Source organism: Hyperolius riggenbachi, chromosome 4 (genome assembly GCF_040937935.1).
Source record: "Hyperolius riggenbachi isolate aHypRig1 chromosome 4, aHypRig1.pri, whole genome shotgun sequence".
In the NCBI taxonomy this organism is placed as follows: Eukaryota; Metazoa; Chordata; class Amphibia; order Anura; family Hyperoliidae; genus Hyperolius; species Hyperolius riggenbachi.
The window spans coordinates 200,869,466-200,881,833 of NC_090649.1; the positions used below are offsets into that span (position 1 = coordinate 200,869,466).

The 12,368-nt window shown below is 39.5% G+C and overlaps 1 long non-coding RNA gene across 4 annotated transcripts in view; it reads right to left on the reverse strand.

Annotated features, from left to right (window-relative positions):
* Window positions 1-6,133: 6,133 nt before the first annotated feature.
* The window catches only part of LOC137570626 (uncharacterized), a 117,138-nt gene continuing 110,903 nt past the window's right edge, over window positions 6,134-12,368 (reverse strand). For 3 of the 4 annotated variants that reach the window (XR_011031120.1, XR_011031118.1, XR_011031123.1), the window contains 2 exons: window positions 7,417-7,519; window positions 6,134-6,357 (listed from right to left, as the gene is read on the reverse strand). This is a non-coding gene — a long non-coding RNA (uncharacterized lncRNA). The remainder of the gene's footprint in view (window positions 6,358-7,416; window positions 7,520-12,368) is intronic. The other variant, XR_011031121.1, reaches the window with a different exon arrangement.

The window sequence follows — 12,368 nt, forward strand, 5'->3', positions numbered from 1 at the left end:
AGGTTCCCTTCAGGGAATGTTTATGAGTATCAGCTAACATTTTAGAGGCGTTTCTCATGCATTGATGATGAATATGCACCAGTGCCTTGTAAATAACAATAACCATTAACAACCATAAAGAACATTCTCAGCATCCTAATTCAACACAAACCAGGAGATATCACTAATAAAAGTATTACATAAGATATCAGACTAGCTCATGGTTTTATTGGCTTTAATCATATGTCATCTTTATGGATTAGTTTAGAATAATGTGCATACATAAGATTAGGGCAGTAACTAGGCCAATTAGCTATCAGGAGCGGAAGAAAAAATTGCCATCCCCAGAGTGGGTGAAGCTAGAGAGAGAAAGTGGTCTATATTCAATTGACATTTTCTCCTAGGCAATCATTTTTGAATGTCTCTTTCAAGTATTTTTTGAGCACTTCGCAATTACCAATAGTAGGTGGAAAGGTAGTACCAAAATAGTTTTGTGTATTTTCTTGCTTGCCTATTTACAAGGTGTAAAAATATCACCTTAGAGAAAACGAGAAAAGGCTAATTGAATAGGGGCACTATGTGATATGCTATTCATGCTGCACAAAGTGGGCCAGGTCACTGCAGATTGCAGACCAGACCAAAGAGTGGGAATAGCACTAATATGTGGCTACTTGTGTTAGGCCTCTTAAAGATGGATGGCAAAATAGCAAGTTTTATACGCCAATTAGCCATCCAATGGGTGAGAGAGGGTGCCTTCTAGTTGCTTTATAATGCAGCCAAATAAAAGCATTTGTAACTACATGCATGTTATTGGTTAACACACAGTGCGATTACTGTTCTGTAAAAAACAAAAAACACCTCATGTCACCTGCTTAGATGTGCATACCGTAACCTGACATGACCACCAGTCAAGTGTACTGCTGTCAGTCATTTATGTGAAAGGGCCATTACTGTGTTACCCTTCCTTTTTCTATGCAGTATGCCTAATATATTACTGAGCCAAAAGCAAGCATCACTACCTCTTGTACCACAGTATTACACAAGCACCTAAAAGGCCCGGTTCACATTAGTGTTTTCTTCCGGAACGTAACCAGAACGTATACTGTACAAACGGACTGGATGTGAAAGGATCCAATGTTAACCTATGGATCCATTCACATACGTCCTTTGGTACGGATATGTTCCGTACGTTCCGGTCCCTGGACCTAACAATTGCTGCAGGCCCTCATTTTCCAGACCGTTCTGCTTAGCGGAACGGATCAGGATAAAAAAAATGCAGCAGCGTTGGGGCAATGTAAAATGGAACGTTTCTTCGCACTAGTATTTATGGGGTTTTATTCATAAAACATTTCTCATGAATTATCTCTTCTTATGTATAGCTCACCTTAAGTTATCATATTAAATCTTTTAAGCATCATACAAGTGAAAAAGTACTAAAAATAAGGCACAAAAAGTAAAATCTATGAGGAGTTAATCAAGAAGAACTTCTGAGAACTTGCCTACTGGATGCCACACAAGCCCATTACATTAGTTTTACCAGTATGCCTTTGGTATAAGCTGACACAAAGGAAACAGTTTGTTGTAGAGTTCAATTCTGCCATCCAATGTTCCTGAGCCCTAAATGGTATCTTCCAGGATAAGTCCTGACTACCTGGAAGACACTTACCTCGACAACATGCCACTTTGGATGGGAGTGAAGAGGTGGCGACAACTACAAAAAAGTCTACTTAAGGTGGCCACTAACGGTCCAATTCCTAGCGAAAAATCGTTTGAGCGATCAGAAATTCTGATCGAACGAAAAATCGTTCACTACCCCATCAACTAACCAATCATTGCTTCCTATCTATCACGACCAACAAGAAAATCCAAATTTTGGTTCCGACAAACATTCAATTGGACGATTGTTTTTATAATCGTTCATTATCGATTGTACCCATCAACTGAGATTATTTACAACCAATGCGATCAGAATTTTTGATCGCTTGAACGATTTTTCGCTAGAAATTGGACTGTTAGTGGCCAGCTTTAGACCAGAAGAAAGTTTGTTCACAGATTCAGGACGTATTAGAACATCCCCAACGATTTTCATAGTAGTAAGCTAACATGGTAAGAAAAGGTCTGTTTTTATTGTCTAAAGCCCATGGCAACTGTTGTATGGAAGCAATGATATGTTTTTTTACTTTTCACTAAGAGATATTAATGTGATTAATATTTTTTATTTTATAGAAAAACTAGGGATACCCAAAAAATTAGTATTAAAACAAGGAATTGAAAAGCTGTTTTATCTCTGCATTGCAATTTTTGACTGTGCTGTGCAATTCTGCTGGATGAATCCAAAGATCATTTCTAATCCACTCCGCTTGTCAGGGAAACAGTTGGGTTTATCAGCATGCATCCTGCTGTTGTCTAATGGCTATTGAGATGCCTTGAAGCCTCTGGGCTGACCTCCCATAGAAGCTTTGATGACAGGCACCACATTAATGTCTGAATAATCATTTTTGCTGGCTGTCAGACCTGCAGCATTGTTCTTTTTTATGAGCTGAAAAATACAGATCCCACGTCAGTAGCAACCACTACCGAGAGGCTGCACTGGACATAAAGAACTCGCGCTTGTTGAAATCAAGACAAAATTGGAGACTTGGGAATGTGCTGTAACTTCTGAGCTTTGCTGTTCACATAGATCATAATGCTTGTTTATAAATAGAGGCATCAATATTTCTACCCAGGAAAACACTCTGACACAGATTACAGCAATGTTGGCACAACATGGTTCATTTCAGATGATTTCAAGGCACTTTCAATTCAATAAAATTATCAAATCTTTGCAGAACTGAACTGACGAGTGAAGAAGACTAATCGATGCTGATGTAATAGTTTTTGAACTAATGTTATTATGTTATTGAATGAGAGAGACTGAAAAGTTTGATCAAACTGAACCAAATAGATGATTTAAAACATTTAAACAGTCAACTCAAGCTTTTTTACGATTGTTATAAAATCCATAGTTTAGGAATATTGCATCAATATGTACACCAACCAGCATAAAAATAACTGCAATCTTACTGAATGTAGCTATTTTCATTTAATGGTGTGGTTGTAGCAGATAGCTATATATATATATATATATATATATATATATATATATACATATATATATATATATATATATATATATATATATATATATATATATATATATATATATACATACACACACATATTATGTATATATGTGTATATATATACAGTATGTGTATACAGTGGTGTGAAAAACTATTTGCCCCCTTCCTGATTTCTTATTCTTTTGCATGTTTGTCACACTTAAATGTTTCTGCTCATCAAAAACCGTTAACTATTAGTCAAAGATAACATAATTGAACACAAAATGCAGTTTTAAATGATGGTTTTTATTATTTAGTGAGAAAAAAAACTCCAAATCTACATGGCCCTGTGTGAAAAAGTGATTGCCCCCCCCTTGTTAAAAAAATAACTTAACTGTAGTTTATCACACCTGAGTTCAATTTCTGTAGTCACCCCCAGGCCTGATTACTGCCACACCTGTTTTAATCAAGAAATCACTTAAATAGGAGCTATCTGACACAGAGAAGTAGACCAAAAGCACCTCAAAAGCTAGACATCATGCCAAGATCCAAAGAAATTCAGGAACAAATGAGAACTATGTACTGTAATTGAAATTTAGCAGTCTGGTAAAGGTTATAACGCCATTTCTAAAGCTTTGGGACTCCAGCAAACCACAGTGAGAGCCATTATCCACAAATGGCAAACACATGGAACAGTGATGAACCTTCCCAGGAGTGGCCGGCCGACCAAAATTACCCCAAGAGCGCAGAGAAAACTCATCCGAGAGGCCACAAAAGACCCCAGGACAACATCTAAAGAACTGCAGGCCTCAATAGCCTCAATTAAGGTCAGTGTTCACGACTCCACCATAAGAAAGAGACTGGGCAAAAACGGCCTGCATGGAAGATATCCAAGGCGCAAACCACTTTTAAGCAAAAAGAACATTAAGGCTCGTCTCAATTTTGCTAAAAAACATCTCAATGATTGCCAAGACTTTTGGGAAAATACCTTGTGGACCGACGAGACAAAAGTTGAACTTTTTGGAAGGTGCGTGTCCCGTTACATCTGGCATAGAAGTAACACAGCATTTCAGCAGAAGAACGTCATACCAACAGTAAAATATGGTGGTGGTAGTATGATGGTCTGGGGTTGTTTTGCTGCTTCAGGACCTGGAAGACTTGCTGTGATAGATGGAACCATGAATTCTACTGTCTGCCAAAAAATCCTGAAGGAGAATGTCCGGCCATATGTTTGTCAACTCCAGCTGAAGCGATCTTGGGTGCTGCAGCAGGACAATGACCCAAAACAAACCAGCAAATTCACCTCTGAATGGCTGAAGAAAAACAAAATGAAGACTTTGGAGAGGCCTAGTCAAAGTCCTGACCTGAATCCTATTGAGATGTTGTGGCATGACCTTAAAAAGGTGGTTCATGCTAGAAAACCCTCAAATAAAGCTGAATTACAACAATTCTGCAAAGATGAGTGGGCCAAAATTCCTCCAGTGCGCTGTAAAAGACTCGTTGCAAGTTATCGCAAATGCTTGATTGCAGTTATTGCTGCTAAGGGTGGCCCAAACAGTTATTAGGTTCAGGGGGCAATTTCTTTTTCACACAGGGCCATGTAGGTTTTAAGGTTTTTTTCTCACTAAATAATAAAAAACATCATTTAAAACTGCATTTTGTGTTCAATTATGTTATCTTTGACTAATAGTTAACGGTTTTTGATGAGCAGAAACATTTAAGTGTGACAAACATGCAAAAGAATAAGAAATCAGGAAGGGGGCAAATAGTTTTTCACACCACTGTATATATATATACATATATAAGTATATATATATATATATATATATATATATATATATATATATATATATATATATATGTGTGTGTGTGTGTGTGTGTGTGTGTATATATATATATATATATATATATATATATATATATATATATATATATGTGTATATATATAATGGGCCTGATTCACAAAGCGGTGCTAACAGTTAGCACGCTAGTGAAAAGCCATTTATCATGCCTAAACTCTGTTTAGGCATGATAAGTTTAGGTGTGATAAGTTTAGGTGTGATAAGTTTTTAGGCGTGATAAGTTTAAGCACCAACTGGGTTAGCACCGCAGTGCACAGCTGATCAAAAGTTTTGCGCTAGCAAAGTCTGGTGCACTTTGCATAGAGTTTAATGGCACTGCTTTGTGTGCGGGACTTTGCGCGCGATCTAAACTTATCTAAACTTAGCATGCCTAAACTTATCATGCCTAAACTTATCATGCCTAAACTGAGTTTAGGCATGATAAAAATGGTTATCACGCCTAAAGTCTGTAACTGGGTTAGCACCGCTTCGTGAATCGAGCCCAATATGTGTATATGTGTGTGTGTGTGTGTGTGTGTGTGTGTGTGTGTGTGTGTGTGTGTGTGTGTGTGTGTGTGTGTGTGTGTGTGTGTGTGTGTGTGTGTGTGTGTGTGTGTGTGTGTGTGTGTAAGGCGGTAGCAGCGAGTGACGAAACCTCTGGTGCTATCCCCCTAAGATGTGCCGGGTGCACTATACTTTAGCTGTCCGTGTCCGCTGCTGGCTCCACCGCAATCTGTATACACGCGTCGACATATAGGCGGGGGGGGGGGGCACACTTAGGCAGCTCAGCCTCTGTTAGTGGTGGACCTTGTCCTGGCCCTAGCTGTAATAGCTTCCTTAGCCAGCAAAGCACCTCCATCACAGACTGCAAAGCATATTCAGAATATAAATAGAAGGACGCAAAACAGTACAGAAACCCAATACTTTTTAATAATTATTAAAAGCTGGTTGACTTTCAAAAACAAGAATGCCAAAAAGCATTTATGAAAGGCTATTAGATTAAAGCTCATTGAAAACTGGTGTCCAATTTAGTTTTGCACATAAATATTCTTTTAGAAGAAACATCTCTGTGAACATGCTTCATCCTATTTTCACAGCATGTAAGAACGTTAAAGTACCCTGATTAAAAACAATTCATGCTTTTTGTAAAGTTGGTTGAAGTTTTGTTTATTGGTGAAAAATGGAGAAGGCATATGGGGTACTAATGCAAGCTTTTAAAAAATACATATGAAAGTAAATAAAGATGACTATCTGAATGTACAGTAAATTCCAAAATCTTTGTACTACATCATAAGTGAATGGATCTAGTTTCCTATTTCTTCTATATTGTGTTTATATGACTGGAAACCTTCATGTACTTGAACAAGATGTCAGCTGTCGGGTCACCAAGATGTTTTTGTAGTAACCCTGCTGGAAAGCTTTCCGGTAATTGCACTCTACAACAGACAAAAGAAAAGTGTCTGATGATCAGAAATGTAAAACCTACACTAGCTCAAGTCCCTTGAGCTATGCAGTTTGTTGCATAGCCCATGAGAGACAGAATAAAGTTGCATCCACCTGGCTGTTACAGCACAATAATGTTTGCTAATTATTTTCTGTCCTGCTCTCATAGCATTGTTAGTAGCATGCACCTCTCGAAGCATGACTCTTGGTAAAGTACAGCTCATTGCTTAGCAGTACAAGCATTTGTTCAATGAAATATAACCAAGTTATGTAATACATGAAAATGAATCAAACAAATACCCTATTATAAAGAAAATACTATCTATCTTTATTGGGCCCTGAACAGCTGGTGCTAATACACACAGTGACACTTGGCTCAGCTAAGTATTAACATTATGGAAATGACACCGCCAGTGCCACCACGTTTTTAGTGGATGGCTAGAGGAGGTTGACAAGTACCACTGTAAACAAAGGTGTTGATTGGCTCAGGGCCCTTTTCTTTACAAGTGTTTAAACTGGTGCAAACCAAAAAGAGGTTTTGGCACTGGAGATGAGAGAGCATATAAATGGACCAAATTCCTTCACTTGTTCTGATCTCAGTTGCCCTGTCACCAGCTTATATACATGATGACACTGGGATCTCGTGGACCCTGTTAATGGTTGTGTGACTGTACTCTCTGTGATGACACAAGCACATGATTATTTCAGAAACATCGTGAAAAATAGGGGAGAATATGGAAAACAGCCTGAAGCCAGGAAGGGATGGTTGGCTTAGACTGAAACACTGTAAAGTTGAAAAACGCAGTTTAACGTTTTCTATAGTCTTTTCCCTGAAGAAGAACTGCCTTTACCTTTAAATGTAAGTTTCAGCTGCATTTTAATTTGAAAGGCAAAGCTATTTAGAAAAGCATTTACTGGACTTTATAGTAGATAAGTAAATGTAATAAGTAATTTTGCACATCTTTAAAGCTTTTGTAAATATGGACCTTGGTGGGAAGTGAGTAGACTACCTTAGCATACAGCATAATGGTCAACCTCAATTAAACACATACCTTTAGAGTAGAACAATGTAGTAATCATAGAGACAGAGGACCATATATAATGCTGTATCAGGGCTGATCTTTTACATCGTCAAGCGGGCCACAAACTTCTCTGCTGATTAAAGAAAAGTCGTTAATAGCTGGGAATATCATGGGCTGATTAGAAGATTCAAAGGCTAATTAGCAGATTGTGTTCTTTTCTGCATCTTCCCCACAAAGATGGTGAGAAAGAAAATGAAGCCAGTTTGTGCTGTGCAGTTGCTTATTACATGACTATTTCATTCCTGCAGTTCAATACAGGGTGGGTTTGTCACTGCTGTTATTGATGAATACTGATGCAAATTGCAATAATTTCAAGACACGGGAAGTAAATTATCATACAGCTGTTTGTTGTACCTGAAATACTTGGATAGTGAGTCAGTTATATAAATATCATTATTCAATAGTCAACACTGATTTGTCTCAGGGGGCTGATATTAAAGGTTGAGTGAATCAGAGGTGTGCACAGAGGTATTTTTGTTAATATGGCCATATCAATGACCTAAATTGTCCAGCTCAAGGAAGAAGAAAACAGATGTTGGATGCCAGATTTCTGCATTTAAAGGACAACTGTAATGAGAGGAATATGGAGGCTGTCATATTTATTTTCTTTTAAACAATACCAGTTGCCTGGCAGCCCTGCTGATCCTCTGTCTCTAATACTTTTAGCCATAGACCCTAACAAGCATACGCAAATCAGGTGTTTCTGACTTTAGATCTGACAAGATTAGCCGCATGCTTGTTTCTGGTGTTATTCAGACACTACTGCAGTTAAATAGATCAGCATGGCTGCCAGGTTACTTGTATTGTTTAAAAAGGAAATAAATGTGGCAGCGTCCATATTCTTCTCACTTCAATTGTCCTTCGAGTAAGAAAAATACATTATAACGGAAGCTTTAATTAATTTGGAGAATATACCAGAGGGCACCAGTTTCAATTAAGCTGACAAAATATCTGTAACCAAGACATCCTGCAATTATGTAAGACTGGAGGGAGCCACTCTGTGAGCAAGACTGAAGTAGACCTCTACCAACATGCATGAATGTATCACATAGACAGCCCCCCAAAACTGTTCTCACTGGGTGTGCTGCTCCTGCCCCCCTTAAGGTGTAGCTAGCTGAGTGTGGTCCCAGGTAGTGCGAGTGTAAGAGGAGACAGAGGCGTACACGGACAGGTAAAGTGTAGTGCACCAGGCACCGGAGGGGCATGTTTGACATTAGGGGCATGTTTGACAGGAAAAGCGCCAGGGATTTCATTGCATCCGTTGCTCATCCCGATATCACTTGCCATTACCGCCACACACCTGATCAACCATGACAGCCTGACATCTTGCTCCTTGTCCGATCAACATATCTGAAATTGGTCGCATCACTGATCGGACATGCACTTGGCGGCACGGGTTTTCATCCGATCCGCTGCCAAGTTGATAGATGTATGGCCACCTTTACTGTTTAAAGTAGACAATTTGATACTCAAGAAGAAGGCAGGTCCGGCACCAGTCTCAATGCTTCAATAGTGATTTATTCCAACAGGTACAGTAAGGTCATTAGGGGTACATAAAGAGCAGCCTGACTGCCGTTTCGCAGGTCTCCCTGCTTCGTTAGGCCTCTGACGAAGCAGGAAGACCTGTGAAACGGCTGTCAGGCCGCTCTTTCTGTACCCCTAATGACCTTACTGTACCTGTTGGATTAAATCACTATTGAAGCATTGAGACTGGTGCAGGACCTGCTTTCTTCTTGAGTATCAAAACGTGAGTTTCTATAGGTGGAGAGCACAGTCTGCTCAAATTCCAACTGCCTTAGCCAGTGTGCAACGAGTGCCAGTCACCTTTTTTGTTCTCCCTTGTCTCTTTAAAGTAGACAATAAAGTACAAATGCAGAGACTATAAATGCAGAAAATGTGATTTACAGATTAAGCAGAAGGAAAAATTGCAGCCCCGTGATACAGAGACAATTCATTCTGCAGCTCTGGCCAGGAAGGTGAGATCACAATCAGGGTTGGTTTAAGCGACATGGAGGGCCCCGGGCATAGGTATCCTGGGGGCCCCCTATATCCCCCCCCCCCAGCAATGTCAGCTCACAAGGGCTAATGAGCCAGCAGACGACCACAACTCCCTCCCCTCCACAGGGCCCCTGCACTTCACCTCAAATGAACTAGCTTGCATGTTGGTACCTGTAGTCCCCATTTTACTAGTAATGACCTGCCATGCAGACACAGAAGGGTTACCTGCAGAAGGGTTACCTCAGGCTGCTCTCTGTTGTGGTCAAGTGTGCAACTTGGGATACATGCAGGTCATGTGCACTACTCCTTCTCCATTCCCAGCGTGCCTTCCTGTGCTGATTGGCTGCTTCCTGTCACAGTGCCTCTCTTCGCCCGGCAGTGATTGGACAGTTGGCTCATGTCGAAGAACAAACAGCCGGAGGAAAAACACAGCTGGGGGACTCAGGACTAGTTAGGAGAATGCTACCCGGGGGGGGGGGGGATTAGCCAGCGCAGGCACCCAGCGCCAGTTGGGGCCCTGGGAAAATTACCCCCTTTGCCCTAATGGCAGCGCCAGCCCTGATGTGTACTAGTAGTTAAACAATGTTATTTAGGTATGAAGAACACGGAAAAGATTAGCTCAAGCAACGGAAAGTTTTTAGTCCAGGGTTGCTTTAAGGAAAAGAACATTCTGAGGCATAAAGAAACACTGCGCAAAATTTAGAGACATTAATTTATTGCTAACTGACTTGAGCCTGCATTATTAGGTTTCAGACTGAGCAGCCAAGTCAAAGTTTTCAATGCTCTTACGGATTAATTTGTTCAAGGATTGCGAAGTTCAGAAAAGCTTTAACAAGTTCAGTATGTTACATCCTAAATCAAAAAGGCCACCATCACTAAAAGCTTTTACTTTCTGACCTGAAAAGGGCTTACGCAAGTGTAATTCACTTAGGGTGCCACTTCCATTTAAAGTCACAGGTATGCTGAGTTGTACAGTAACACGTATCATCTTACTGACACATGCAGAAAGGGGCAAACAGGGGCATTCCTCTCCTTATGCTGGGAATACACGGTTCGTTTCTGGGCTTCTGGCGCTCGATTCTCTTCTCGATCATTTTTGACGCTCAATTCTGCAGTCAATTCTTTTATCTTCTGCTCATTTTTCTTATCCTTTTCCATTCACTTCTATCAGAAATCAAGCGGCAAAAGGATTCGAAATGGAGATCGGACATGTTGGAAATTATTTATCGAACCATGTAATCACTTCAAAAATGAACCATGTATTCCCAGCATAAGGGAAATGAAATGACACCAATGTGTACTAATGTTCTTTCAAATCATTTACCAAACAAAAGGCAAATAACTTTGTAAAAAAAGAGGTGCTGTACAGGGTTTGTTAGTGTTCAGCTGAATTGTTGCCCCTCAGGAATCCACTGAGACTTTGATAACAGTAATTTTGATGGTCTAGTTTTGTATTGTTTGCGCTTCTATTTTTTTTATTTAGTTTTAGTGTTGTTGATGTCAGACAAGTGCTATTCTTCTCAGCCCTTTCCCTTTCCTTACCTAGGCCATAGAGTTAAACTATCACCCATATTTTCGTTGTAACATGGCCCACTCCATTCACTTTCAATTAGTGTAGATTTTGTGCACCAGCATATTTTGTATGATTCTCATTTTGTATGCATTGTTGTTTGCGTGCATTGCTGTTTGCATGCTCATAACAGTCTACAGTAGGAATCATGCTACCAAAAGAATGCCTGTAGTATGATTATGTGTTTAAAATGCTTCTCCTAGTGACTTTTTCTGACCACCATATGGGGATATTTTAGTGGGTTAGTTTGACCTTTAACTTAGAGGTGACATGGTTCCCTCAGCATCTTCCAGGAAGGGCTTGCATTTAATCTCCTGAGCAGAGATGCGGTTGTGCATAGCCATGGAAGAAGTGCCTAGTGGCACAAAACGGATGTAAGTGTACATTTGAATATTCCTATCATTTTAGTTTGGCACCCACTGACCGTTACCACCTCTTTACCCTCAGAATGGTAAGTACTTGTTCATGTACTTAGCTAAAGTGGTTTTGTACTGTACACACAATACATAAATAGCTGATTACTTCAACAGTGTCAGGTTTATCGTTGTTTTCTTCAATCTGAATATAGAAGCTGCTTTCACAAAAATGTTTGCAATGACAAACTTCACCTGACATTCACTGCTACATAGACAAGTTGTTCCAAGCCACTGTTATGTACATGAATATACATAGACTTAGTATGTCTGACAATGTATTGCAGGACCCTTTGGTGAGGACTTTTTTTTTACAGTGTTTTAATGCATGTACACATAGGGATAGATTTATCAAAACAGATGTAAAGAAATCTGGATTACAATTCCATGATTGCTCAGTAAGGATGAGCTAAAGATTCCCCCAAATTGCATATTTTTATTAACTCAGGAAGAGAAAGAATTTTAGCGTATCAAAGTCAGCAGCTGCTACAGGTTATATAACTCTGGTTGCTTCAGTTCATGTAGTTTCCCTGGCAGAAATAGTGGGCTGCCAGCACCTTCTCCAGTGGAAGTTCAGATTCCAATAACAAAAAAGGGCAATGCCAAAGCGTGATCAAATTATTGGACAATTGCACTTATCTCACATTCTAGCAAGGTAATGCTCAAAATTCTACAAGCCAGCAATATATTGAGTGAGAACTGCCAGAAGTGCAAGCTGTATTTAGAAGAGGGAGGGGCACAAGGGACCATATTGCCAACATTTGATGGACAATAGAGAAAGTAAAGGAATTCCAAAAGAATGTATACTTTTGCATTGACTATTCAAAAGCTTTTGACTGTGTATATAATGATATACTGTAGCATTGTCTTGTTGAAATGAGGATACCAAGTCATCTCATTTGCTTGAAAAATCTATATGTAAACCAAAAGCAACAGTTAGA